Raw genomic sequence first — 25690 nt, 5'->3', positions numbered from 1 at the left:
TCACGCACTCAAGCAGAAGGACTTGTCATAACATGAGAATAAAGCCGTGACTCATCCTTCCGTTTATTCATTTGTCTTCATCCGATCTGACTGCGAATGCCGCAGCCCTTGGGAGCAGGAAACAGATGGAGCCATGTCCTTCATCAGATCAAAAAACAAAAAAGCCAGGGAGGCAGTTCAGGCCCTTCAGCGCCTCGTCTGAAGCCTCCACAAACACGCAGCCTCCATCTGCGTCAGCTGCTCTCTGCACTGTTTCCAGGTCAGCCAAAAGGGGGGCAGGGGCCAGGCAGCGTTTCTTCTCAGGAAACCTTTCCTTAAGGAATTAGGGTCAGTGGCTCTGCTTCGATGACCTCCCGAGTACTCAGGATCAGAGATCAGGGGAGAATGGAAGGAAGAAGAGGAGGACACTTACGTCATTCCCTGTCCCCCTCCCGTCTTGCCTATGGTGACCAGGTCTCTTACACAAGAGGCTTTAGAGCTGCATTATCCGCCGCTAACAGCACATGAGAAGGGGGTTCAGAGAGCAGCGGGCTGGTGATGCCGCTCATCAGACACTACATTACAATCCCTATCCTGGATGTCCAGCAGGCCATATCTCACAACTGTCACTACGTATCTGTCAGCGCTGAGCATGTACGGCATATAAACACGCACGCTTCAAACAGCACTCAGCAGCTTGTTACGCTCTGTGATGGATGCCTGGGAGTGGCCTGGATGTGCTGGAGAAGCTTAACAGTGCTCTCGTTTCCACGCAGTAGGCCGTGTTTGAAATCAGCTCAGATAAGGTTAAATAAACTGCAACACGCAGAATGCCTTTTGCTCCCGGACAGAGCGGTGTGTCTCACTGTTGTGAAATATGATGCTTAATGTTATGCAGCTGTAAAAGCAACTCTTTTTTGCTCTCATGGTAGCATTTAAGTGATAAAATGAAAAAGTCTGTCTAACCGTGCGTTCACACTGTGAGTAACAAGATCAACAAGTCACCAGAGGGCCATTGAGAGCTGAGAGAGTAGAGTAACTCAAAATTGTCCAAGAAGCCTGCAGGCAGAGAAAGGCCACCATGTGTGAACCTTTCAGGGACATGAGCTATTAACAGCCCAGAGATTTGCACGCTGTCTTTGTTTCAATGTAATATTCATAACAAACAAGTTTACCTGACAAGTGGGAAAAAGACAGAAGAGAATAGCAAACTGATGTTTTCTGAAAAATACATACAAACAAGTGTCTTTACCAGCTGCTACGAAATCGCAATGGCTGTTAGTGTTTTCATCTCGCATGTCTGTGTGTGTGTGTGTGTGTGTGTTTGTGTGTCATTGAGGCAAAACATGGTCCTGGAGACACCTTTTGTAGTGGGAATTACCACAGACGTCCTTCTGAATATTATGCTACTTGTTTATATGTCTGTCTGTCTGTGACCGTGCAAGATACAGCCACAAAACATTGCAGGTGTGTACCTGAGCAAGGGGGCTGGTAGAAGAGGACAGGAAGTGGGGAAGTGCCATTGCCTCTCCCTACTTTACACCCCTGATCAAATTGCAGCTCTGAAGAATTAAGCCAACATGGAAGTGCCAAAAACTGCAGTTCCTCTAATGGCCACTTGAGGCTGACTCCACAAGTGAGTCCACATGTTTACAGCCTGGTACAAAAAGCAGTTTTGGTGTGTAAAGTTACTTTCAACATTCATGACAATAGTGCGGGATGTGGATTTTTATATACCTCACCTGTTTACATGTTATTAAGGCTTCAATTTACATATAATTAAAGGAGGGCCTCTTGATTGACAGGCTGTTTGCCTATAGGGTCCTCAGCTTCTCAGTCAGATCTACCCTTCGCTCCTCCACAGCGCCAGTCTCATTCAAATTTCACACTTCAGGCTCCAAAAAACCAAAATGGCCTCAGCCAAAATGCCAAACTCGTGGCTTCAAAATGGGACTCCACAAACCAAAGAGTGAAGTCATGGTACCTAAGTTCATTATTTTTACAGTCTATGCCCCTGGCCCACCTTCGTTTTAAGTCAATGATCGCATAAAGATCCTGCACAAAACGATGATCTCTGATTTTTGGTTTATTTCAATTAAAGCTTCCTAATTGGATTTTCCATAAAGTTTTTACTACAGCTAAATTCACAAATCAGCAAAGTCAGTCTATAAGCTGATACTAGCTTTTTGCAGATGTATAAGTATCAGTGTCTGTGTCTACAAAAATGCCAAACCAATTCATAATTCATTAGCTAATTCAGGAACAGGGTGTCCTTTACATAGTTTGTCCATTAGAAAGACCTGACAAATTGATCTTTACACTGTTAAATGATTCTTTTGTTGTGAATCTTGGTCACAATTCTTAAAAAACAACCAAGGGATCTGTATTATGATTATTTGATTGGTTGTATGTTTATCATATTGGATTATACACACACTGAAATAGTCAAGCAGCAAAATAATGTAAAAACTAAACACATTAGCTCAAATAAAAGACAATGTATTTTTCTGTTAATTACGTTTAAAAGGCGGGGCCATATCGTAATTAAGAACTAGACGTTATGTACTTGGGAAAGCAGATGTTTCTTTGTTTGTAGCCCTCCTGTTGCCAGGCTAGCTAGTTTGTTTAAGTCTGTCATTTGGACCTACTCAGCCTTAAAGGTGCTAACCTACACGTAACAATTTAGGTGCTGTTTTAATGGTAACTAATGTTTCACTTCAGTGTTCAGTAGGAAAGATTCCCAAAAGTATTAGTCTGATAGTCTTATGGTCAAAAAGTCTATTTACAAAGATATATGTTGGAAAGGCAATAATGCCTTACGATAAAAATTGTCTTATATTAGAATCAGTATGATAATACAGCAAAATTCTGTTGGACCGGCTCCACCCTCATAGGAGAACAACCCATCTGGCTCACATTGTGAACACGCTGTGAAAACAGAGGTGGTGAGAGCTGATGAGACCATCATTAGAACATCTGGAAAGGAAACAGCACTATGACAGTTTAGTGGCTTTGTCTGTTAAACTGTGTGGTCAAGCAGTTAAACTCCCCTGATGTGTGGGGCGGATTCTTCTAAAACCAGCAAAACACAGAAACAACATTGGGTGAACAAACGAGAGGCAGCAAACAGGCGTTGTGCAACGTTGCTATGGGTGTGACCACCCAGGTCCAGCATCTGGGATTTAGTCTGGAAATGAGTCAAACACAATCCGGCACTGTGAAACACAAAGACTACCCACATGTTCTTCCTGTGGTGCGAAAATCAAAGCTCTTCCCTCTAAGATAAATATCACCGACAGAAATATCACACAATCTTTCATCATCAGGCCAAATTTGGAGAGGAAACAATCATTTTGCAGCGTGTGCAAACATGTAGGCTAATTTCCAAACATCTAGGGATGTCTGAGGAGGAACAATAATGTGATCACTGCCAAGAGGCCTCTACTCTATCTGTTTCCAGCCACTCTAACCTTCACTGCAGAAAATCCTTTGGCTTATTTCTCCCTGGACTGTTTGAATTAGCCTGGGATACGGCGTATCACACCATCAAGACAGGAACATTCAAACAAGTGAAACAGAGCCAGCTACGTGGAAACCCTCCACCCGAAAGACAAGGTGATAAGTTCATCCTTATTCAGTCTTCTCCTCTCACCGTCACTCCGCTCCCACCTCAGCGCGAGATAAAGACACGACATCCAGATATAAACCGAAAGAAGAGATCAAAGATGTTTGAGTTGAGCTGGCCAGAAATACCATTCTGAGGTGAAAGTTGCTCTCCAAGCATTTGTCCAAGTAACAAACTGTCATTCCTGGTATGTGCTACTGAATATAACTGGCTGGGAAGCCCTTCACAAAGGTATATTTTTCATCTTGCAACACCTCCAGCTATATTTCAGGCAGAGCCCTCAGGCATATGCAGAATATTAATAAATCAGGACAAAAAATCATCCAGAGTGCTGCTTTTGGATGTTTCCTACACACTGGGGAGTAATTTGTTATTGCAGGTGGCCCCTTACAAGCCCAGTGTTCCTTCTCAAGTATCCCAAATAAAGAAAACAAAGGCGCTCAGATTGGAAGTGAAGCGTTTTCTTTCTTTGCTCTGCACAGAGAGCATAAAACACAAAAAGTGCAGCCCCGGATGATTAAGTAGATAAGGGTTTAAAAACAATCTTTCACAGTTTTTTGCTTTCTAAGATGAGGCTGATGCCAGGGCTTGTGTGGCAAACACTTTGCATTTGTAAATTCACAGAAGTAGATTAGTCTTTTTCTCCCATAATCCCTTTGTTGCCCAGAGGAAGGGATTTGTGGGTCAAGTCTGAGGGGGTGGATGGGTTTAGTCTGAGTCCACCTACAGCAGTATGCAGGGAGAAGCTACGAAGCCTCGACCAGACAGGCAGGCAGGCGAAGCATCCGTGCCTCTGCGCCCCCTCCCCCACGTACACACACCCACACACATACACACATGCAAACACACACAAACACACACATGCATACATCTTCCCTCAGACAGGCCAGGAACAAACCATAATGGCACAATGACCTACAAACCACAACCCCACGGGAATTATTCACAAGCTTTTAAATCAGATTCCATTAAAAGTCAGCTGCAGCAGCAGTGCAGGGGCGAGGGGGGCACGTACCCCACCCCCGACCCTGAACCCGTGCATTCTAACACACTATCCTTTAATGAGCTCAAAACAAAAGACGTTCGCTGGTCATGCTGAACACTGCTGCTTTGTTTCAGACATACTGTATACTGGTGGTCCAGTCAAGGGATTATAACACAGCTAAAAATATACTTTCAAAGTAAAAAGAGAAAACAGAAAAGTTTAAAGCAGAACAAATTAGAATAAGAAGAAAACTTTCTTTCTACTGTACATATCTTTTTAATTCTGGCTGAGTTATCATCATAAATGTAGATCTTATTATGATAAGATAAAAGTAAGATTTAAGTAATTAACCCAACTACACCCAATTAATCCTTAGGTTAATGGCGTGTAATTTGAGATAAGAGAAAAAAAGCAGTCCCACATAACGCAGATGAGTCAGTAAACTGTAAAGACTCATAAAATCTAAAGTTATTCATCATGACTTAGATATTTACCAAAGCAGTGACTACAGCTCAGAGTAAAGCAAAACCTTTTTTCTTGTTTCTCGTCTCCTTTCAAGATGTGTAACTGAGAATTGGACCTGAGTGAAGTCAGCCAAAAAAATAAAGTGTTGCCCCTGTGTTACATGGTAGAAAATAACACTCTGCCTTCACACCTTTTAGTCATGGACATGTAATGGACTGTGAAAATAAATGTGTTCCTTTTTTGTTTATTCCCCCTCTTTCTGAGTATGACGGTTCGATCAGTGATGGATCACTGGTGGTCTGTCCATCCATCCATCCATGCATGGACGATTTCAACTGAGCTCAAGCTGGGTGTAAGAAAGTATAAATACCCTTGAGTATTGCAATATTACACTGTGTAATACCGTGAAAATTCTCAAAACCACAATTGATTTCAAATTAATAGTTTACATGTGAAAAATCGTGACAGTTGGTCATTTTGTGTTGTGCTCAAACTCCTGACCGCTAGACCCTTCAGCATAGTAATCTATCTTCAACCATTTGACTCTTCCACTCCAATATAACCACATATTGCTAGCATAAATGCAAAGATCACAGGATTATAAAACAAGCAGAGTTATAAAGGGCGCACTGCTAGCATTTACAGTTTTCCTAAACTTAGCTTTTTAAAAATTGCAATAAATCACCTTGCTTAAAGTATCGCAATATATCAAAAAATACTGAATCTAAACACCTGTATCGTGATACATACTGTATCACTAAATACTTGGCAATACACATCACTATAACATCAGCATGCTAACATGCTCACAAACAATACTGACATGCTAATGTTACAATGTCCACCTTCTTAGGTTGGCGTGTTAGCATGCTAATATTTGCTAAATAGCCTCAAACACAAAGATCAGCTGCGGCTGATGGGAATCTCATTTGTATTTTGTGCATTAGACAAACTGAAGTTCTAACGTGTTGACAGTACAAGCTGTGTGTGACATTTTATTCACAACTACAAATATGAACCTTGTAGTGTAGCTGTAGAGGATTCATCCTCTGGGGAACATGAATGGTTGTAAAACGTGTCATAGCAAATAAAGAGTTGTCGAGATATTTCAGTCTGGACCAAAGTGGTACACCAAACGACATCAGGAGCAGAGTAGGACAGGTCCTCACAAAATGTGTGTGGGATGATGCTGCATTCAAGACAACTCGGAAGTACAATATGGGACAAACGCTGTCCCACATTGATTCAAAACAGGACGCACCATTTACTTGTCAAACATGAGACAATCCTGTATTTTAAGGGATGAGTGGCAACACTGAGACCAATATTGCCACACTGATAAAATATAAAATCAAATATAGAATATACTGTAGTTTTATCATGGTATCTTTAATGAACACTGTAGCAGCAAGGCGAGCTACAGTCTGGTTGTAGCGTGTATTACTTGCAAGTGATAATACTATAAATACAGCTCTCTGTGTGTAAATAATTTGGCATTTAAGGGGAAAAATGTACATGAAAACATAAAAAAATACCTACACTGGCTGGCTGCCAATATTGTACATGCTTAACTGATAGACCACCGTGTTTCTGAATAACTCATTAAAGCAAATACTGCTTAATATCATACAAATGATTTTCACAAAATATGGTATTAAGCCCATGTTGTGTACATTACATAAACTGGAAGTGCAACTGGAAACAATTAACACTTTTACAGCTCTTTTCATTCCAGCTGTGTAAATTGCGCCTCTGTTTTATAGAGAGATTATGAAACAAAGCAGCTTGTTCACACAGTACAATTTAGGCAGTGTATGAAACGTCAGCAACCTTGAATCAGTCAATAAACGGTGACCACCTTCCAGGTTTTCTGAAATTGTTTGATCATTCACACCAAAAACCACACAGCATCTCAGGCTGCCAATCCCTGATCCAAGAAATACAGTGTTTATGATTCAATTTCCTCTCTGGATGGAGACAAAAGTAGCACTACTGGTGTAAGATAAAAGCAACTTACATACAAACAGCCTAATTCCTCTTGTTCTCAGTGCTCTGATGGACCACCTGTTAGACCTGATGCTCATTAGGCTGGAGACTGGGAGGCCGCCATGGGGCTGTTCTATCAAACAGTCAGACTCATCCTGGAGGAATCCGGCTGTAAAATGCACTCTCACTGGGAAATCACTCAGACGGGCTCATAAAAAAAGCACACACAAGCGTTTACTCACACCAGCTAGCACACACAGCCCCACTACGCCCCAAACAAACACACATTACTGAATCTGAACTGCTTTCCAATGAACGCGGAGGCAATCACTATCACCAGTCCTGAAGGACTCAAGGCCCATTATCCAGCGGGTTTGGATTTGATTTTCTCTTTGGGTGGCTCCAGCGTGACAAGTTGCTGGTGAAAATAGATTATCTCGCCAGGGAGTAAGAAATAACTTCCTTCAGCACAAAGTAGATGATGTCTTGTAAACATTTTGCACTCCCATTCTTCTGATGGAGGATATGTTGTCAGTGCTGACTGGTTTCCAGCACTTTCAGAATGTGTGACTTCCCTGTAGGTCTGGGTATTGTTTAAAAGGTTACAATACCAGTACCCTTAAAGTGATCGCATTACCAATAGAGATCATTCCATAACTTTTCTTTCTACTTCATTTGATACCCATTATGCAACACATTCTCACTGTGACCTCGTCACATATTGACGTGCTTGGTCACGGACTTTCCACGTCCACATGACGTGCAAGCTACCCTGGGTGCGTTGGTTGTTGACATTCTGCCTGTTATATGCATTGTCTTCTTTCAAGATACACTTCCGTTTTCACAGGAAATTTAATGTTAACATAGAGTCCCTTTCAAAATAAATGCAGTGCGCTAGTACAACACCGCGGATTGACGTTTTTTTTCCTTCAACAACAAACACACATGGTTGGGTTTAGTCAACAAAGCACATGGTTAGGTTTAGGAAAAAAGATCTTCCGGGACACGAACACTGCTCTCTTGGGTGAAAGTTGGTGTTTGTTGGACCCATCTACCACCACTCCCACCCATCCCCCTCAGACGTTTGCCGCCCTAATTTTCATCCTTGTCCCACCACATTTCCCCCTGACACAGCCTGGTGCCCTAAAACTATAACGGCAACCAGCTGTGTATCATGTCGATGTTAAAGGACTTTTTTTTTGTTGGTTTCTGACGCCGCAAGTCACTGCCCAAGCACCAGATTTCATCAACTTCAGAGTGAGACCGGGCTCCATCATCTGACTTTAAGCATTCAGTTGTGTAAAATGCCACCAGATGCCACAGGCGTGACGTATAGCCATACTTTCGACCATTCTGGTGGTGTCTCAGCACATTGAACTGCCCACTGTGTCAAATACACCGCGCCCAACTTCTCCACACCATTAGACTATGTGTGTTCTTGTTGCTGGGGTAGTGGGCTAATATCATTTCCCATTAAATCCAAGAATGATCACCTTGATTGGCTGCAAACATAACTAATCAAACTGTCATTTTCGTTCTAGATCTGGATACAAAAAGGATCAATGCAGGTATCTTTGACTGGAGATTTTTGTTAGTATGTGTCTGTACTGGGTTATTTTTGTCGATACCTTAAAGGGATCAAGTACTGATACCCAAACCTACTTCCCTGCATGGGCACATATCTATCAGACATCTCAGTAAATATCTGCTGCAGAAGAACGCTTTCCTAAAACCTAAAAATCTTTACAAAAATGTTTGTATTCAAAGACGTTTTCACTGTTTTAAATCTATAAGCTAAAGACATTACTTCTTAATATAATGGTTGTTAAGATCTCAGGTTTTTGACCTCCATAAATCATGCTTTACCCCACATTATTTAACTCCACTTGAAAAGGCCACAGCTTAAGAAAGAGGTCATACTCATATAAAAAATAGCTGAGATAGCACCACTCTGCAAGTCCCTTTGTCTCCTGTGATTACCCCTAATTCCTCTCACCAGAGCAACCAGATAACGTTAACCTCGCCTCAGATATTTATAGGTGTTAAATGTGCACGTGCTAATTCTTTACATCATCTGGTGGGTCGTTCTCTATTTATGTGATTCTTCTTGGGGAGCCAGCATCTCTGCAGCCAGATTGTGGAGGATGTTAAGTCTCCCGCAAACTACTCTGAGTCTCGGGATCAGGTTACACTGTTTTACATGAACACGGGAAGTTTTTCCAGGGGTAATGAGAATCTGTGCCAGCCCAGAAAAGTGCAAAGCGCACTCAGCGGGCCCCAGGGGCAGACAAAACAGCATTAAGTATTAAGGCTGCTTAAATGGAAAGAAATTCACTGTGTCAACCCAATTTCCTCATGACGGCGCAAGGAAGCCATAATCTCAAAAATAACATGTTGACAGAAGGTGTACGTTCATCTCGCTACCAGTTCTGTGGTAATGACCAAAACGGTGAGGTGGAAAGAAATTACATTGGCTTCCGTGTGTGATTCTATGACTCACAGAGGCAGATTAGTAATGATGAAATATTCAAGACTACTGTGGGAATGAATAAACTGCCATTCCCATTCACCTGATGTGGCATGTTATTATAGTCCAGAATAGCAATATTTCGGATGAGATATGCTCTTTAGTGCTATAGAAATTATTAGTCAAATGAAAATTATCATCAGCTATTGTGATTAATGATTGATTGTCATTTAAGAGGCAAAATTGTGAAATATTTTCTTTTTTTTCAGATTCTCAGATGTGAGGATTTGCAGCTTTTTCAGTGTTAATATATTTATATTGCCTACATTTAAAATGTCACCTTGAGCTCTGTGCAATTGTGAGAGGCTTTTTTTTTTTTTTACTATTTTCTGTGTAGGCAGTTAATCAATTAAACAACTCTTTAATCCAAAAGCAGATTAAACGATAAAGAAAATGATTAAATCAGCCTTGAAGCTATTTCAAACAAGCTAACAGTCAGTGTAAATGCTAATGTTGGCATGCTAATATGCTCTAAATGACAATAGTTACATGCTGATGTATGTTCACTATCTTGGCTTAATGGTTAGCATGTGACATATGCTAATTAGGTCTGAACACAAAGTACAGCTGAGGCTGATGGGAGTGTCACTGGTTTTGCTGGTGTTTAGTCATAAAATTTAGATCAGATCATGGTGCCAGAGGTAAAGTTAAGAGATCGACAAATAAAATTATGGCTCATTCTCTGGGGATCATGAATGTCTGAACAAACTTTCACAGCAAGCCATTGAGTAGTTGTTGAGATATTTCAGTCTGGACCAAAGTGGTAAACCAAACAAAATCAATATCCACAGAGCCATGAGGTTAGCATGGCTAAAAAGCATCAAAGCAACTGATTTGTATGGTATTACCCAGCCTTAGAGATAAATACAGAACATTGCAAAACGTGGTGATATAAGCCGACATCAGGAAGTGTGATCAGCAAACCACAAACACAACACTGAAACACTGAAAGATCAGACATGAAACTCAGACATAAAAAAGGGAAATAATGCTGCTGGTAAACACAGCTTTCTCCTTCATGCAGTAGTCATAAAGCCTTATTAGATCAATGTGACGTGAATTCTTCCAGAACAACACCTGCTGTGACGTCTCTACGGGCTATTTATGGCACAGTCCCTTAACTACATAAAGCTCGGGTGTTCTGCAAATCCTACGCCATCAGTCCAATCAGCCTCAGAAAGCTGCATGGGCGTGTGTTTGTGATTACATATCTGTGCATGAGCGAGAGACACACTGTCATCTCCAGCGTACCGCCACAACAAATCAGCACCAGCGAGCCCTTAATGCACTGATGTGCGTAATTATGAGCAAACTGCATGCTTAATGATGAAACAAGGGTCGAAACATGTTGAAGAGAAAAAGAGACAGAGACGGTGAGACACAGCTGCATGCAGATGTGAACAAAGCAGTGGGGTTTAATTATATGAACCTGCTAGCATGTCAGATCCCTGATAAGAGAGTTCAGAGGAGGACGGGCCTTCTCACAGGAGAGATTTACCGGCCTATTTGACCTAGAAGAAGTCAGTGAATTAAGAGTGGGAGGACGAACTCTTTTCAGCCTCCTGCTTACTGAGCCATATACAATCCAGAATTACTGTTGGGTCAATTTCTGGCTACACATTGCATCTCCCTTTTTAAACTTGACTTACGGTTCAGTAATACATTTGTCTTATTAATATAATTTTTTATTGGCCTCTTTTTTTCCACGCTGGTACCGTAGATTAGCTCAATGGATGGCAATGTTGGTTACTTATCTGCTACATAAGTCCAGATCGCAATATAACAACTAAATGGATTGCTAACTGCAATGACAGTTTTACATGCACGGCCCCCAGAGGATGAATCCTACATACTTTGGTGATCCCCTGACTCTATCTTAAGTGCCAAAAACTGTCAACATTTGTAATATAAAGTAAAATATCTTAACAAGTACCGGATATATTGATGTCACATGCTATATATTCAAAGGCCCTAGCGGATAAATTATAAGACTTCAGGGATTCTTCTGACAACCTAGGCAGCACTTTGTGTTACATGCTTATTAGCAAATATTAGCAGGCAAACAAGATAGATAGATAGATAGATAGATAGATAGAGCATTATACTATTGTTAGCATTGTCACTGTGAGCATGTTAGCATGCTAACAGGCTAGACTAAGATAAAGAGGAACTTTGCGGATAGGTAGATAGATATTTTTGCTAGCATTGTCACTGTGAGCATGTTAGCATGCTGATGTTAGCTCTCAAAGCACAGCTGCCAGCACGGCTGCAGACTCTCAGTGTTGCTGCTTGATAAATGACTCCACATTCAATAAATTAGCAAAATTGCTGTCAATATTTTCTGTCAATCAATTAATTGACTAGTCATTTCAGCAATGAAGGCAAGATACTTCACAACAATGGGACTAAACCACGACCATAGGGGCTCATAAATCTGAGCTAATTCTTGTCTCTTATGTGTCAGTGCAAAGAGCCAAATAGAGGAGGACTCATTTCTTGGTTTTGTTTACCAGAGCTCAGATAATCAATACAGCTATTGTCCTCTGTCAACTATTTCTGCCACTGTAATGAATGACTCCGACCACACAGCTCCAGCCAATACAGCAGGTACATATTTCCTGGGAGTGAGGTTGGAACAAAACGCTCATCTGTCAGTTTATCTATTGACGTTCAGTTCTGGCTCAGTATCTTATCGTTGCCCAAAAGTAATGGTGTGTGCTGGTGAACCACTGCAGAATAATGAAGTCACTTGCAGTGGATGCAATGGAGACCTCTGCTCTCTGCCATGCCTGTTATGCCAGTGCAACAGAGTGCATTCCTGGAGCTTGGCAGATATTAAAAATTCAAGTCACGCAAACTGGGTTAAAACGCCACACAGTGCACACATTTAGTTCGACTCAGTAGCCAAGGGTTCAGGCCAGACTCTTGCCTTTTGTGGCACAGAAATACACACTTTAGCACTTAAGAGTGTCGAGGAAGCTGTGGCCGTTGAGAGTTGCCAGCAGAAAAAGGCTGCTCAAATCAAAAGATGAAGGCAAGAATGAATTCATGATGTCTTGTCATTCTTGAATGACACTTGGTGGTTTATGGTGAAGGACGTGGGGGAGAGGACTAAACACACACGTCAGTGGTGTGAAGGCAGACATCATCCTCTGTACTGCCCTCCTCATCACTTCTATAATCCTTAGGGACGGCTTTGAGGGTTGCAAGCAAAGGACCTTCAGTGAGAAGCCTTCAGCAGCAGCACTCGAGGTGTACTCACAGGTTTTTATGAGGTGCAAAGTGAGGTATTATTCTCTCCAACCCCTCAGCCGCCTTTCCTTAGGGCGAGGAATTCTCTCTAAACCCCAAAGAAAAATACTTGTATATGGATTTTTATGACTTGAAAAGTGTACTTGCAATTGACCTATCCCCTCTTTTGGCTAGGGAAAAGCTGAGCTGGAACGGGATGCTGCCAAATCCTGCACTGCGTGGATTCTATACTGTACATGCAAACAGATGGATGAAGCGCTACGGCTGGTTTTCAAGTCGGAGCCACAATCCAGCAAGAAAAAACAGGCTCACAACATCTCTGCAATAGTGTCCTTCAATTGTATTATTCATGTTATCCCAACAAATTATTCAGGCCTTGCCCCGAGCAAGTGCCAGTATTTGGCTGAATTAATGGACACAGTTTTTCCCCACACATCGGGCATTGTAAGCCGCAATCAAGCTCACATCCCAAAGATGTGAGCTCATCTTTTTCCAATAGAGCAGAATTGTGGTTATTAATCTTTGCAACAACGTCTAATGTGGGATTTGAACTACACACACCACAGTGCCAGTGAGTGATGTCTCCATTCCTTTGTAGTGGGACTTCAAGTCATGGTATACCAAGAGACTTTGTTTGAGATCCACATTGCATTTTATGTCCTTGATATCACTTACAATGATGGGCAGTTAAAAAGAGTTATTATCTGCCTGTAGTATGGAAAACCACATGGTCAAACATATGGCCAGTAAAAACAAATGGCCTGTGTCACTGAGTTATGTTTTTTTTTCTAATAACATCACAAGTGTAGAGTGGCAAAATGGTTGGTTTATAGCCGAGGCCTGAATGAGAACAAAGAGCTGCAGCACCATTTCCACAGCCTCATCATGTAGTATTGATCTTCCTGTGGGTCATGGACCCCTTTTTTCCCCTCATCCCTCCCTCCACTCAGCTACGCCTCAGGACTGTACTTGTCATCTCATTTCACCGAGCCAGCAGGGGGGCTTTAACAAATCAATTACCAGTCTCTTGCTGGTTAGCTCTATTAGAGGCCACCATTGGCCCTTGGGTTTGGGGCAAAACACTATGTCAGCCAATGCTGCTCTATGTTTGACTCATGGAAACCCGGGAAGCCCCGCCAGCGCTGGCTGACAAAGGACTTGTACAGTTCATATCATCTCACGGAGAAATAGTGGTTTTTAAGAATGAGGCTGGCAACATTCTTTATTGTTCTCATTTGTCGACAAATCCCCAAAACAGACCAAAACCAAAAATAAACTGATCCAGCTAACAACTACTGTCTGTGTAGTCAAGACCGGATATAGCTCTGTGCCATAGAACGCCATTGTTGTCCAAACACTTGACATACTCCATCTTTACCATGAGAATGGGCACTGCAGTTTAGTTGATTTTCAGTCCCATGTGCACCGTCCTGCTGTTGTTTACACTCATGAGAGCACCACAAATATGTATTAATTCTCGACTATGCAACAAGTGCACTATTTCCTCCTGTAGCCAGACCACCTCCACAGTGCTGTGTCAGCACCAGAGAAAGGACTGGAATCACGGATTATAACTCTACCATAGAGGAAAAAAGTGCTTGGGCTTGTTTGTGTTTCTTTAAAACAATCACAGTCATCCACTGTGCCCAGGATGCAGTGACAATGCTCTTGCAAAATAGTGACGGGGGTGAACATGTTTTGGTGGAACATTTGCACATGGGAAGGCCGAGCATTGTCATTGAAATGCCCTACAAAAGACAGGTGCCCAAGAGGTGAAGCCTGACTATACTCAAGCTCTGGAGGAGCTCAGTGGACACATTAAAACCACAGACGATTTGCTGACTGTTTGTGGCTCTAGCAGAACATTATTAGGACGATATCACAGAAGCTCATGTGAAGTGGAACGGATCAGTAGGTTTGTGAAGTCACTGTCACTGGCTCATGCCGCTGCCAGGGTAAAAGATGTGGCAAATCAACTTCGACTGGCTGTGTCAGAAAATGGATCAACACCTGGCATGAGAGTCCTGCGAGATGGAGTCTCACAGAGTCGTTCACAAGTTGTTTTATTCATCACAAATCTTTACAACAATTCACTGAAACAACACAGCAGGCATGCCTCATTGCATGATCCAAATCTCAGTCAAAACTTGCTGTTTTCAGTGTGTAAGTTTCTAGCTTGGAGGTTGTTGTTTCCCTTAGGGAAAAGGATCTGGAAATGGTAACATGCAGATAGCAAAAGGAAGGGAGAATGGTAGCCAACATCAGCACCCAATGGCAGGTTTATAGCCACAGTTTACATCTGGTGAGTCAGACTACTGTATTTATGTCACCTTTACAAAAAAATACAGTGCCCAGCTGTTTAAGAAAATAACTAAAGGATACATTTGTTTTGTATATATTTATTTACATTTTCAATATTCAAAAATGGGCTTAGGGCTGAGTTTTGAGAAGGAGTGTAATGACAGCCTTATTCTTTAAACTTCTATTATACCACAAAAGACAGGATCAGGGATGTAAACAATTATAAAGATCATGTTTATGACTTCAATGGATGAAAAAAGTATGGAAGACATTAACTTGGATGCTTAGAATGAAGAAAATGGTAGACACTTTTACGTCTGAATAATATATGATACTGCACATAATTTGGTTCAGTTTCAGAAACAGCTCAGTGAAAAACAGCAACAGGATAATTCCTCTGCACTAGTCAATGTCAGCCAAACTTCCAGTTCCTCACAATCAGAGAGCATTCAGGGAAAAATGAACAGGTACTTTTTGTTCATTCTGAGCCAGGCGTAATCATTTCATGGCTTTCCGTAAAGTAGCAGATGATTTAGCTTTACCAAAACTCTTGAGGCAAACACTGCTGAACACTGAGCTGGTGTTTTTATCCAACTCATAAATCTCACAATTATCTGACTGGGCCTATACTGTATACTGCGGACGCTGGTCCCAAATAAACAGCCTTAAATCCTGCTCAAATAAACACAGCCCCAACAGCCATAAACACATCAGCAACTTGAGCTAATAACCCAAACCGAAGCTACTGAAAATAATGCGAGCGACTACGTGCTGTCAATCCCAGCAGACATATACTGAATGAGGAAACAGTGTTTACTTTTGGCATTCAGTTGACTGCTGCTGGAGATATGCCGGGATGTTCGTCCATAGTACTGGGTCCAGTTATGAATGATTTATATAAGTTTCAGTACATGTTTGTGTATTGTTGGACTGCCTCACTAACCTGCATTATTTTCAGGCACCAGGTTTTTCTGCTTTCATTTTCCTGCTAATAAACTGTAGTTGACCATCTAAGTATCTGCTAATGAGGGTAATAGAAAGGAGTATTTGTATTCCATAAAAAAACAATAAAAATGAGGAAAGCAGCTCAACATATCAAATGTTTATAAAGCCTTTCTGTGATAAGCAAAGGCGAGCATTCCAGCAAAACTAATGTTGGCTACTGCACAAAGCTGGCAGGAAGATAGACTCATAGATCAGCCAAAGGTTGCACCACACACAGCTAAACTTGCATCAGAGCAGCTTTATATTGGATCGACAAGGTTAAAGCTCTCCCGCTCTACATCTTACATCGGGGTCTCGTCATACTGCATCCAGCATTTTGATGAATAGTGTTTACTTAGTGCTTTGAGACTAACAACTCTGGATTCATTATGACACACAAAGTACCGTGATGTATTTATGTAGCGAGCAGCTGCCCCTTATTTGGTTAGTGTTGCTGTTTGTCCTCAACAAGGCAACAACCACTCTGCATTATCTGCAGACATGAAAATATTTAGAGCTGAACATCCAGGTATACATCAGGTCAATGGCACAAAGGTTTATGAATATGCAAGTGACCTCCGCTTCAAGGTTTAGAGCTGCCAGAAAGCGTTACCGTGCTGAGGTAAAAACATTGTGCATACACTATAGAGGAGAACTGGGTCTTATCTCCAGCTGGGGTCATGACAAAATGTCAATTCTTTGATCAATTTTTTAAATAACATCAAGATGTTTGACCAGTTTCGATGCACTTTGATCTCAATCATCAATTTTTTTTGGATGAATTCTCTGATCAAGATCAAATGCATCCCGCATTCAATGTTCTTTCATCTTCTCATAACCTTCAGTCCCTGTCTACACATATACAAATATTTTCCTCTTTGTATTAGCCTCCCATCTACAAGCACACAAAGTTTTACATCACTAAAACAGATTATTTTTTAACACCCTTTCTAAGATGTAGGTTTTTCAAGAGTCCTGTTACTTTGAATTGGTGGAGACAAGCGGCAACCTCCAAGGCTGAAAAATGAAGCCAACATGGAAGTGCCAAAAACTGCAGTTTCTTGAATGGCCACTTGAGGCTGGCTCCAAAACAGAGTAAATCCCCTGGATCCCCCTGAATTTTGTCTTGAAGTTATATATATTTAACGGTGGGACCACTTGTGTGACAGGCTGTCTGCAAGGTGTTGCTACAATACAAGCCAGATCCACCCCTCCCTCCTCCACAGCTCCACCCTCTCCTCCAAATTTGGTCACTTCTGGCTCTAAAAATCAAAGATGGTAACGGCCAATATTCCAAACTTGAGGCTTCAAAATGGGAGTCCACAAAGTAATGAGTGATGTCATGGTAGCTACATCCATTATTTTATACTTTCGATGCATGTGTAAAACAGAGCATATGGGAAACAATGACAACATCTCCTTAATTCGCACATGCCCATTGTTGCTGTGTGTAATGAGCATGTGCCAGAAACAGTAAAAACAACGGTTTGTTCGCATTCTGTTAGAACTGCTTGGTCTTATGACCACTTTACACTCACTTAGGCCTAATTCCAATACCCCCCCTTGTCCACTACCCCTTAGCCCTCGAAATGAAGCAACAAGGGGTAGAGGTTGAAATCTTTCCCTAGGAAATGGGACAACACTCACTACGTCACCGCGTCGGTTACATTCAAGTATACGTAACTATTTTAAACAGGAAGCCGTGAGACATCTACATTTCCAACCGGCATCTACAATGAAGTCTCCAGTTGAGTTCATCCTACCGATCACATCTGCAGTATTCATTAGAGGACTTCTGCTAGCTAGCTAATTAGCTAACCAGCTAACATTACGAGGCAGCTGGCGTGTTATCGTAATGTGAAAAATCCGACAATTTTGCAGAACAGGACAGATGACAGACGCCAGATAGTGCGAGCTAGCTAGCTAGCTAACAAACAACCTGATGACAGTAATGTTAGCTAGGTGGCTAGCTTTCTGTCAACTCCAATCTAGACATCGTGAATAGCAATAAAAAAATTGTTATACCAAATACACAATTATTCGAAAACGTTTTTACATAAGTTCCATGTTTATTTGCGAAATTATGCGTATATGTATGAACTTTTTTCCCTGCTCACTGGTAGGCACGGTGACGTCTACCCCTCGCTGGCAAGTCAGCATCTGAAATCCCTCGCTCCGAAGGGCTAGTTTCATACCCACTACCCCTTGTTATGCCCCCTATGCTCCCAAGGGGTAGGGCTAAGGGGGGGTATTGGGACGGACCCCAAGTATTACTCCACCACGTAATGGACGAACAGAGGCATCTACTGCGCCTGATGTTATTTGGTCCACCTCATTGTCTCAGTTTTGGATCATCAGGACCAGTCGAACCAGCAGATGGTGGGACAATTTTGAGAATGGGATTGTTGGGATGGTGGAAGGTAAACGTTCTCGTGTCCAGAGCAGCACTCGTACCTTAGAGTAAACTCTTTCGTCCTTATATTGAGGGGAATCAACGGTGACGAGATCTCAAGTGTTTTGAAAAATGTGGCCTGTACAATTTACTACCTTTGTGGCGAGGGGAGAATGTGGGAGACAGCTAACACCTGCGAGTGTTTGGAGTCGTTTTTACATTCTTGTGTGTACAGAGATGTTTTGTAAAATAAAGATCTGGTGGACAGATTCTTTTTTTTAATGAAGGAGAAAAGTATCAAACATATATAGGCTACATATGTAGACAGGGCCTCAGTTTAGTCAGGTATCCTAAGCAACCATTATTTTAATTTTTGCACATCGTCGCATGCAGAAAGAAAGGCATGGATCTAAATACAGAGAACTTTAACAGCCTCTCGAGCGGGGACTAAAAGGTTTAAACTCTTAATCTGGTTTAGATCGTGGGCGTCTACTGCTGCAGCAGCTGACTCACCCTTGGGAGTCCACTGACAGTTACACAGAAAGCCTCCTAAGTCAGACAAATCTGCAAATAATTAAAGCTTTTGGGGGGAATCCTGTTTTATTAATTAATATATCTCAAATCGTTTTTGAGGATGCAGCTGTTTAGATGAGAAAAGCATACAGTATCATCCATCTGTTACACTGTTTGAGCTACCTCTGCCAATATTATTATTATTACAGTATTATCTGTGGGGTTCAGATGAGGGAACCTGCAGGACTGAACGTAAGAATCTGTTTTTGATTATTGTGGACAACATTGGAACTGTGATGCATGTATAAAAACCTGGCAACGCAGACCTGTGGCTCTTCTTCAGCTCTGCTCGGGTTTCTACTCCCCACAGTGTTCCACTCACAGCCATTCATTCTCAGGCCAAGGAGACAACGATTAAATATATTTGAATGCAGATGAATAGCTTAGATTGTAAACGGGAAATGCAATACTGTGAAAGAAATGAACACTGTTGGCCTCCAAAAATAAATAAGCAATATTTCATACAGCTATTATGTGCATCAATCCGATACTGGACATGATGTGAGCTGGTGTCTGGGAGACAAGGTCTTGAATATTTAAATGCCATGAGGTCATTCATAATGATGATTATGTGATTATGGCAAAGCTATGAATGTGTCCTTTCCAACAATACACTCACTCAGACGGTGTATTGTAAAACTATTAGGCCTTGGCACAATATTGCAGTATGACTGTCAGGACATGAGCCAGAGTAATGTATCGAGGAAGTGCTCCACAGCACATCATTTTAAATTTTAACATAAAATATTTCCACTTCAAATATTGATTTTTGGAAAACCACAGCAGGGGGCCTCGCCTTGTGTGGAGCGAGTTGTGCAGACCAAGCATTGCTGAATCACAGCTCTAAGATGGGAAACAGTAATTGCAAAGGGAGAAAGCCAAGATTGCAATTTAGTGTAAAACACAAACTAGTCATGAAAACAACAGTCAATTACACTGGGAAAAACAAACGTGTTACTGTAGCCAAACTGAGAACGAGGGGTAATTGTGTGTGTTAAATAAATGAATACAGTAAAGATTAATAAAGTAGCCATGGATGCAGCTGTAACAAGTTGAGTGGTCTAATAATACCAGCAACAGGGCTGCACAATTAATCAGAGTATTAAAGGGATATTTCCAATTTTTTTGAAGTGGGGTTGTTTGGGCTACTTAGCCATAGACAGTATATTACATTTAGTGGATGTCAGTCAGCACGTTCCCAGTTTGGAGAAGCAGGCTGGAGTCTGACACGGACGCTAAGCAATCCACTGCTGTGGAGAGGTCCGCAAACAACACTCACTTTAGCCACCTAAAAAAGTCCCACCTAAGATAATCAACATCAGTTTAAGTTTATGCTATATCAAGAGTATTTTTACTGCTGTACCTTATTGTCAGGCAGTGATTTCCAACTGGAAAATTAAGTCGTTCCATCGTTCTCTTCAAAGCCAGACACAGAAGCTATGTGACCTTGGCGTTTCAAAGGGTTAGTTTGGATTCCCCAAAGTCACACAATAACATAAACTGACTAACTGATCGATGCAGTGGTAGACCAGCAGCTCCCACGTTTAGTGAGCTAAAATTACTGTTTTTGTGAATGGGGTCTGGTAGCTTTGATGAGAGCATAAACGGGGAACTGAAGCTGTTAATGACTCCCCTGTCGGAATGGGCTGTCTAAGAGGCTATATGCATGGCGTGTTTTTGCGCCATCATATTCATTGTTTTCGATGTAGACATACAGCAGGCACACTCAAACGCCACAGTGGCGCTGTCGTGGCGCGAACGCATTTTAGAATGCTTATTATTCAGAGTGCTAAGGCTGCACCTTGAGATGAAAAGTTAATAATTTCAGTGCAGGCTATAATACGGTGCTGGTTATAGTCGCTTCACCGTAGACGCAACCTGCTCCGCGTCCTTGAAAGTTGGCACAGAGTAGCGCTCAGCGCCTGACCTGGTGTTTTCCAGACAGTTAAAGACGCGGCATGTGTACAGCCCCTAATGGAAATGTAAAGCACTTAAAATACTCTCAATATAGCATACACCTAAACCGATGTTAATTTATTTAGGAGGGACTTTTTATAGGTAGCTAAAATATGTTTTGTTGCTGACCCCCATATACAACAGTACATTACTCAGCTTCCACACTGGACTCCTGCCTGCTTCTCCAAACAGGGGACATACCGATTGACATCTACTGTATGTAATATACCATCTATGGATACGAAACCTATACAACCACACTTCAAAAAAACAAGATATCCCTTTAACAAACTTGCAATATGGCCACATGAAATATCTAAATTGCAGGAGCTGCAATATGAAGGTAAAATGTGTCACAACATACCATTATAAATGAAGCACTTCTTCAGAGATGCCCCTGCCTTCGGATTGTATTCCAGACATATGGGAAAATGCTTCCCAGCAAAAATCACATCATCATTTTTTTATAATATTTTCTGTGAAAATGAAACACAAATATTACCACTAACTAAAACTGAAACTCAGTGGAATCACAATATCTGTCGAAATTAACTGTAATATGATTTTTTCCTTTTTTGCTCCCTAACTTGTACAACAGGGACAATCTCACTGACTAACTCAAAGAACTTTCTCTCAGATGCTTCTACATACTTTTGATCAATTTGTATGTATGTTTCTACTTCTCTGTTCTTTGCATGAAAAGTTGAGTCCCATAAATATTTCTGAAAATGTTTGCAAAAAATAACAATCTATGAGACACGAAATTTTGTCTTGAAAACAGGAAACAGATCCTTTATACATCCACAGAATTCAAATTTCCAGGTTTCCAAAGACCCTCTCGTTTGCTGATGTCGAGCTGTTACCGCAAATTAAAAGCTCATTGAGCACACAAACATGCCAGCGTGCTTCCTGCCAACTCATCTGTTCATTGTGACAACCTGTATCCATCATTCATCCGCATGATTTACAACCAACCGTCTCCAACAGTAGAGTGTGAGATACACCATAATCTCCTACATAAATCTGAACTGTACTTGTTGGCCACATGCAATACATCACATGCAAAACACTACACTTTTTGTGAGGTTTTAATTCCTCATGCAAGTGCGCTTTGAAGCTGAACCCACAGAGAGTACATTTTACATACAAATGTGTGCTGCTGTGACACTGCAGGCAAGAGACACATAAGTCATTCATTTTCCGTTATGGATTTACACTTCATTGGATGAATGAATGAATGAGTTCTGCAACGGCTGCAGGAAGATATTAATGAAATCCTTATTCACCTAATAAGAGCAAGCCATCTGTGTGCTCACTGGGAAACTATGGTGGATTGTTCCTTCCCTCAAAAATCAATAACCTGTGAATGAGCTGCTGGGGGTAGATGCTAGCTCCGGAGGAGAACAAGAGCATGAGCCGCTGGACATGCGGTTCAGGAGGTGACATACCCACAGCGCTGAGCAAGGTCTGTTGTCTCCCAACCACAGGGCCGGGTCTCGAGGGAGCGAACGAGCCCACGTGGCAGGTACCCCGAAGCCTGCCTGCTTTACTCCAGCTGTCATGAGGGAGAGTCATCAGCTCCATCAATCAAGTGGAGTGATGGGCGCGCTGCATTCGCAAATGTGTCGTAGCAGTGCTAAATGAGAAGCGGAGGCAGGGAAAGCAAGTCATTTAATCTAGTGTTTAGTGCTGATAATGTATTTTTCTTTACCAAAGTCTTGGAAATCTGCCAGCAGGGTGAGATAATTTCACCTCTTCCCACACAGAAATCGACTCCTCACAGGAAGTTTCATGGTGTAAGTGTCATTCTCTTCATCGCGTAATTTGTCTTTTTCCCAGATAATGGCGCTTGTTTCTAGAAAATAAAAGATTAACCCCCGAGCATGAGGCTAAAACATTTGCTAAGGTGAATACTGTTTTGGCAGAAAAAGATGGCTTGAGTGACAGTTTATTTGAACAATCATGAGCCTCGTGTGTCTGAAAGTTCGGGTCTTCATCGGGGGGACTCCGGCAGTCACTCACACAAATGAAAACAAAGCTGGTGAGCCAGCAGGGCCCGTGGATGAATTCCCCTTTAACTGCTTCCTAATTAAAACAGCCGCTGATGTTTCTAACATGTGGCAGCGAGAAATGTGTCTACTACACAGGCTGGACACGTTTAGAAGAGCCGCTCGGGGGATCCGGTGTGGTTTGGGGCCCTCTTAACATCTCATCAGGTAAATTTTGTAAGACCCCAAGGCAGCCGGAGTTCACAGTCAGGACAACATGTGCTCACCACAGACAGAAACAGATCAGCCTCGAGGCCTTCACAGTCACACTTAAACAATCAAGGATCAGACCTTCTATCTAATGCCATAATGCCCCATCAGTCATTCCTCCTCGCCAGCACTGCTCTTTTCTCCATTCTCTTTTGCATACCCTCAATCTCTCTCAGATTATAAATTTATTTTTCTAGAAAGCGCCTGTCTCATTATTCTGTCAGAGGAGCTGACAGCGCTTCTCTCCAGATCCTCAAACCTCAGGGGCTGGTAAAGGAAAAACAGTTGAGCACACTTTCTCCCAACCCAAACTTCCTCCCCAGCTCAAAAATAAACTCGGGCCAATTGTGTGTATCTCCCCGACGAAGAGGAAGACCTCACTTGGCAAAGCAGCCGGGAGGGGAAAGTCACACATGCGGAAGGTCAAAGATGAAGAGACGCACCGTGGCCACAGATACTGAGGGTCAGCGCTCAGCCAAAATAAACCACTGAAATCAACCCTGTAAACCATCATGGTTCTATCAATCTGTCACCAGCGTGATTTTATTCGCAATGACGGAGAGAGAGGGAGAGTGACTGAGAGAGAAAGAGAGTGCACGGGAGAGTTGGCTCTGTCTGTGAAATACAATACAACACAAGCTGTTCTCCATCTGGAGAGATGTCAGACTCGTCTGCCGCACCGAGCCATGACAAGCTACATTAGAACTAGTCAATTTACACCACATTTGATTGGATTTGTTAATGCCGTACATATCCAATCACAAAAAAGATATGGCCCTTTATTTAACATGACTAATTAGAAATAAAAATCATTTATTTTCGCAGCTCTACAGGTGTAGCTCATGAGGAGAAACACAAGGAGAAACAGAAGCATAAAGCCAGCACCAACAGTAGGAACTTAACCTACATATATATAACTGGCTTCATTCTTTCATAACCCACATAGCCATTTAGCGAAAAGCCCCCTAAGGCTGAGATTACAGCTCTGGATTGGATTCAACTCCTGCCCTCTCTCAGTGTAGCTATTTGATGAAAGGCTTGGCAAGGGTCACATCCAAGTGCGGTGGGTATTTTTTTTTTCTAAACTTACTTAAATGAAACTATACGAGGACCTGGGCCAGACTGGTCGTCTGGTTGTAAATAACCTGTGGTGTCCCAGAGGGTGGCATACTGCAGGCTGTTGTGCTTTGCACGCATTTTGCAGAGTACTAAAACCACGCACTGGGTTCCCAGGGCTCAACAGTATCAATTAGAGGCAGCTTGTGAAAAGATGTGCTTCCTCCGTTGCTGTGGTCTGGTCAGAGGTAGGAAGTGAGGGAAGAGAGAGGGAGGAGGTGACTCCTACAGCCGGGGCTGTTGGGGTCCACAAGAATTCAGTTTGCTCTGTCAGCTCGTACACAAGTCCACAAGAAAGAAAACAGTACCACTACACACACTTCACCAGTCCCCTCCTGTTTCCTTACTCTTCTCTGAGGTGTACAACCTCTTTACAGGTACCTCAATTCAGTGACTTGAGAAAACACGCAGCCTCAAGAACAAAGGCCACCAGGGGCACTTGTTTCCGTGTGTCCCGGTGTTACAAGCCTGAGGGGAGCAGCAGGTTACCCACAGTGGCTGAACAGGCCAGACCACAGGCCCTTCTGTGCTGCATTTGACTCACTTACCACACTTAGGAAACACCAGATACTGTAATCATACTTGAAAACCACTTTAACCACAATAATCACACAACTGAGAGACACTCCAACACTCGTGTCCTTTAAGGAATGAACCTGAACTGGAGACGAAGGGCAAAATCACTAACAGATGATGATGTCAAATTGATAGGAAATTTAGCACACTATCTTGTTCCACTGATGGCCAGCTGTACAGTGCTATAAGACGGTGTTTGTTTCCAAAGGGATAAACAGTAGCATTTGCCAGGTTGATCCAGACAACAAGATTTAGCACACAGTAATCTCTGTCAGTGCCACTGTGTTAAAATAGACCCAACAAGTCTTTCAAACAAAACGAGTAAATATGTTGTCTGTAACTGCCCTTTGTGTTTTCTGATCCGCCACCCCTATTGGCATGACAACATATTGTCAACACCTTCCAAAACAGTTACAAATCAATCCTGAAAAATAAATACATTTTACGATGTGACATTTTATGATATGGTGAAAGGTTGGTTAGGTTTCAGCACAAAAACGACTTGGTTAGGTTTAGGGGAATATCATGGTTTGTGTAAAAATTGCTTCGTCGTTAAGGTTAGGGGAGCTTCGTCGTCAGGGTTACAGTCATAAACACATGGTTACGGAATGGTCGCGGTTGTGAAAATATATGTCATTTCGAGGCACTTGCTGAATCAACTCTTTCTGACGTCCTTCTTGGGACGACAGTCTCAAAAGTCCTCAGTGGGGAATCT

The 25690-nt window shown here is 42.1% G+C and overlaps 1 protein-coding gene across 1 annotated transcript in view; it reads right to left on the bottom strand.

Moving 5' to 3' along the window:
- The window catches only part of tmtc2b (transmembrane O-mannosyltransferase targeting cadherins 2b), a 129785-nt gene that overhangs the window by 86329 nt on the left and 17766 nt on the right, over positions 1 to 25690 (bottom strand). The window lies entirely within an intron of this gene.

This window comes from Epinephelus lanceolatus, chromosome 5 (assembly GCF_041903045.1).
Source record: "Epinephelus lanceolatus isolate andai-2023 chromosome 5, ASM4190304v1, whole genome shotgun sequence".
NCBI classification, from domain to species: Eukaryota; Metazoa; Chordata; class Actinopteri; order Perciformes; family Serranidae; genus Epinephelus; species Epinephelus lanceolatus.
The sequence above is the reverse complement of the archived record's forward strand: the minus strand, read 5'-3'. Positions and strand labels throughout refer to the sequence as shown.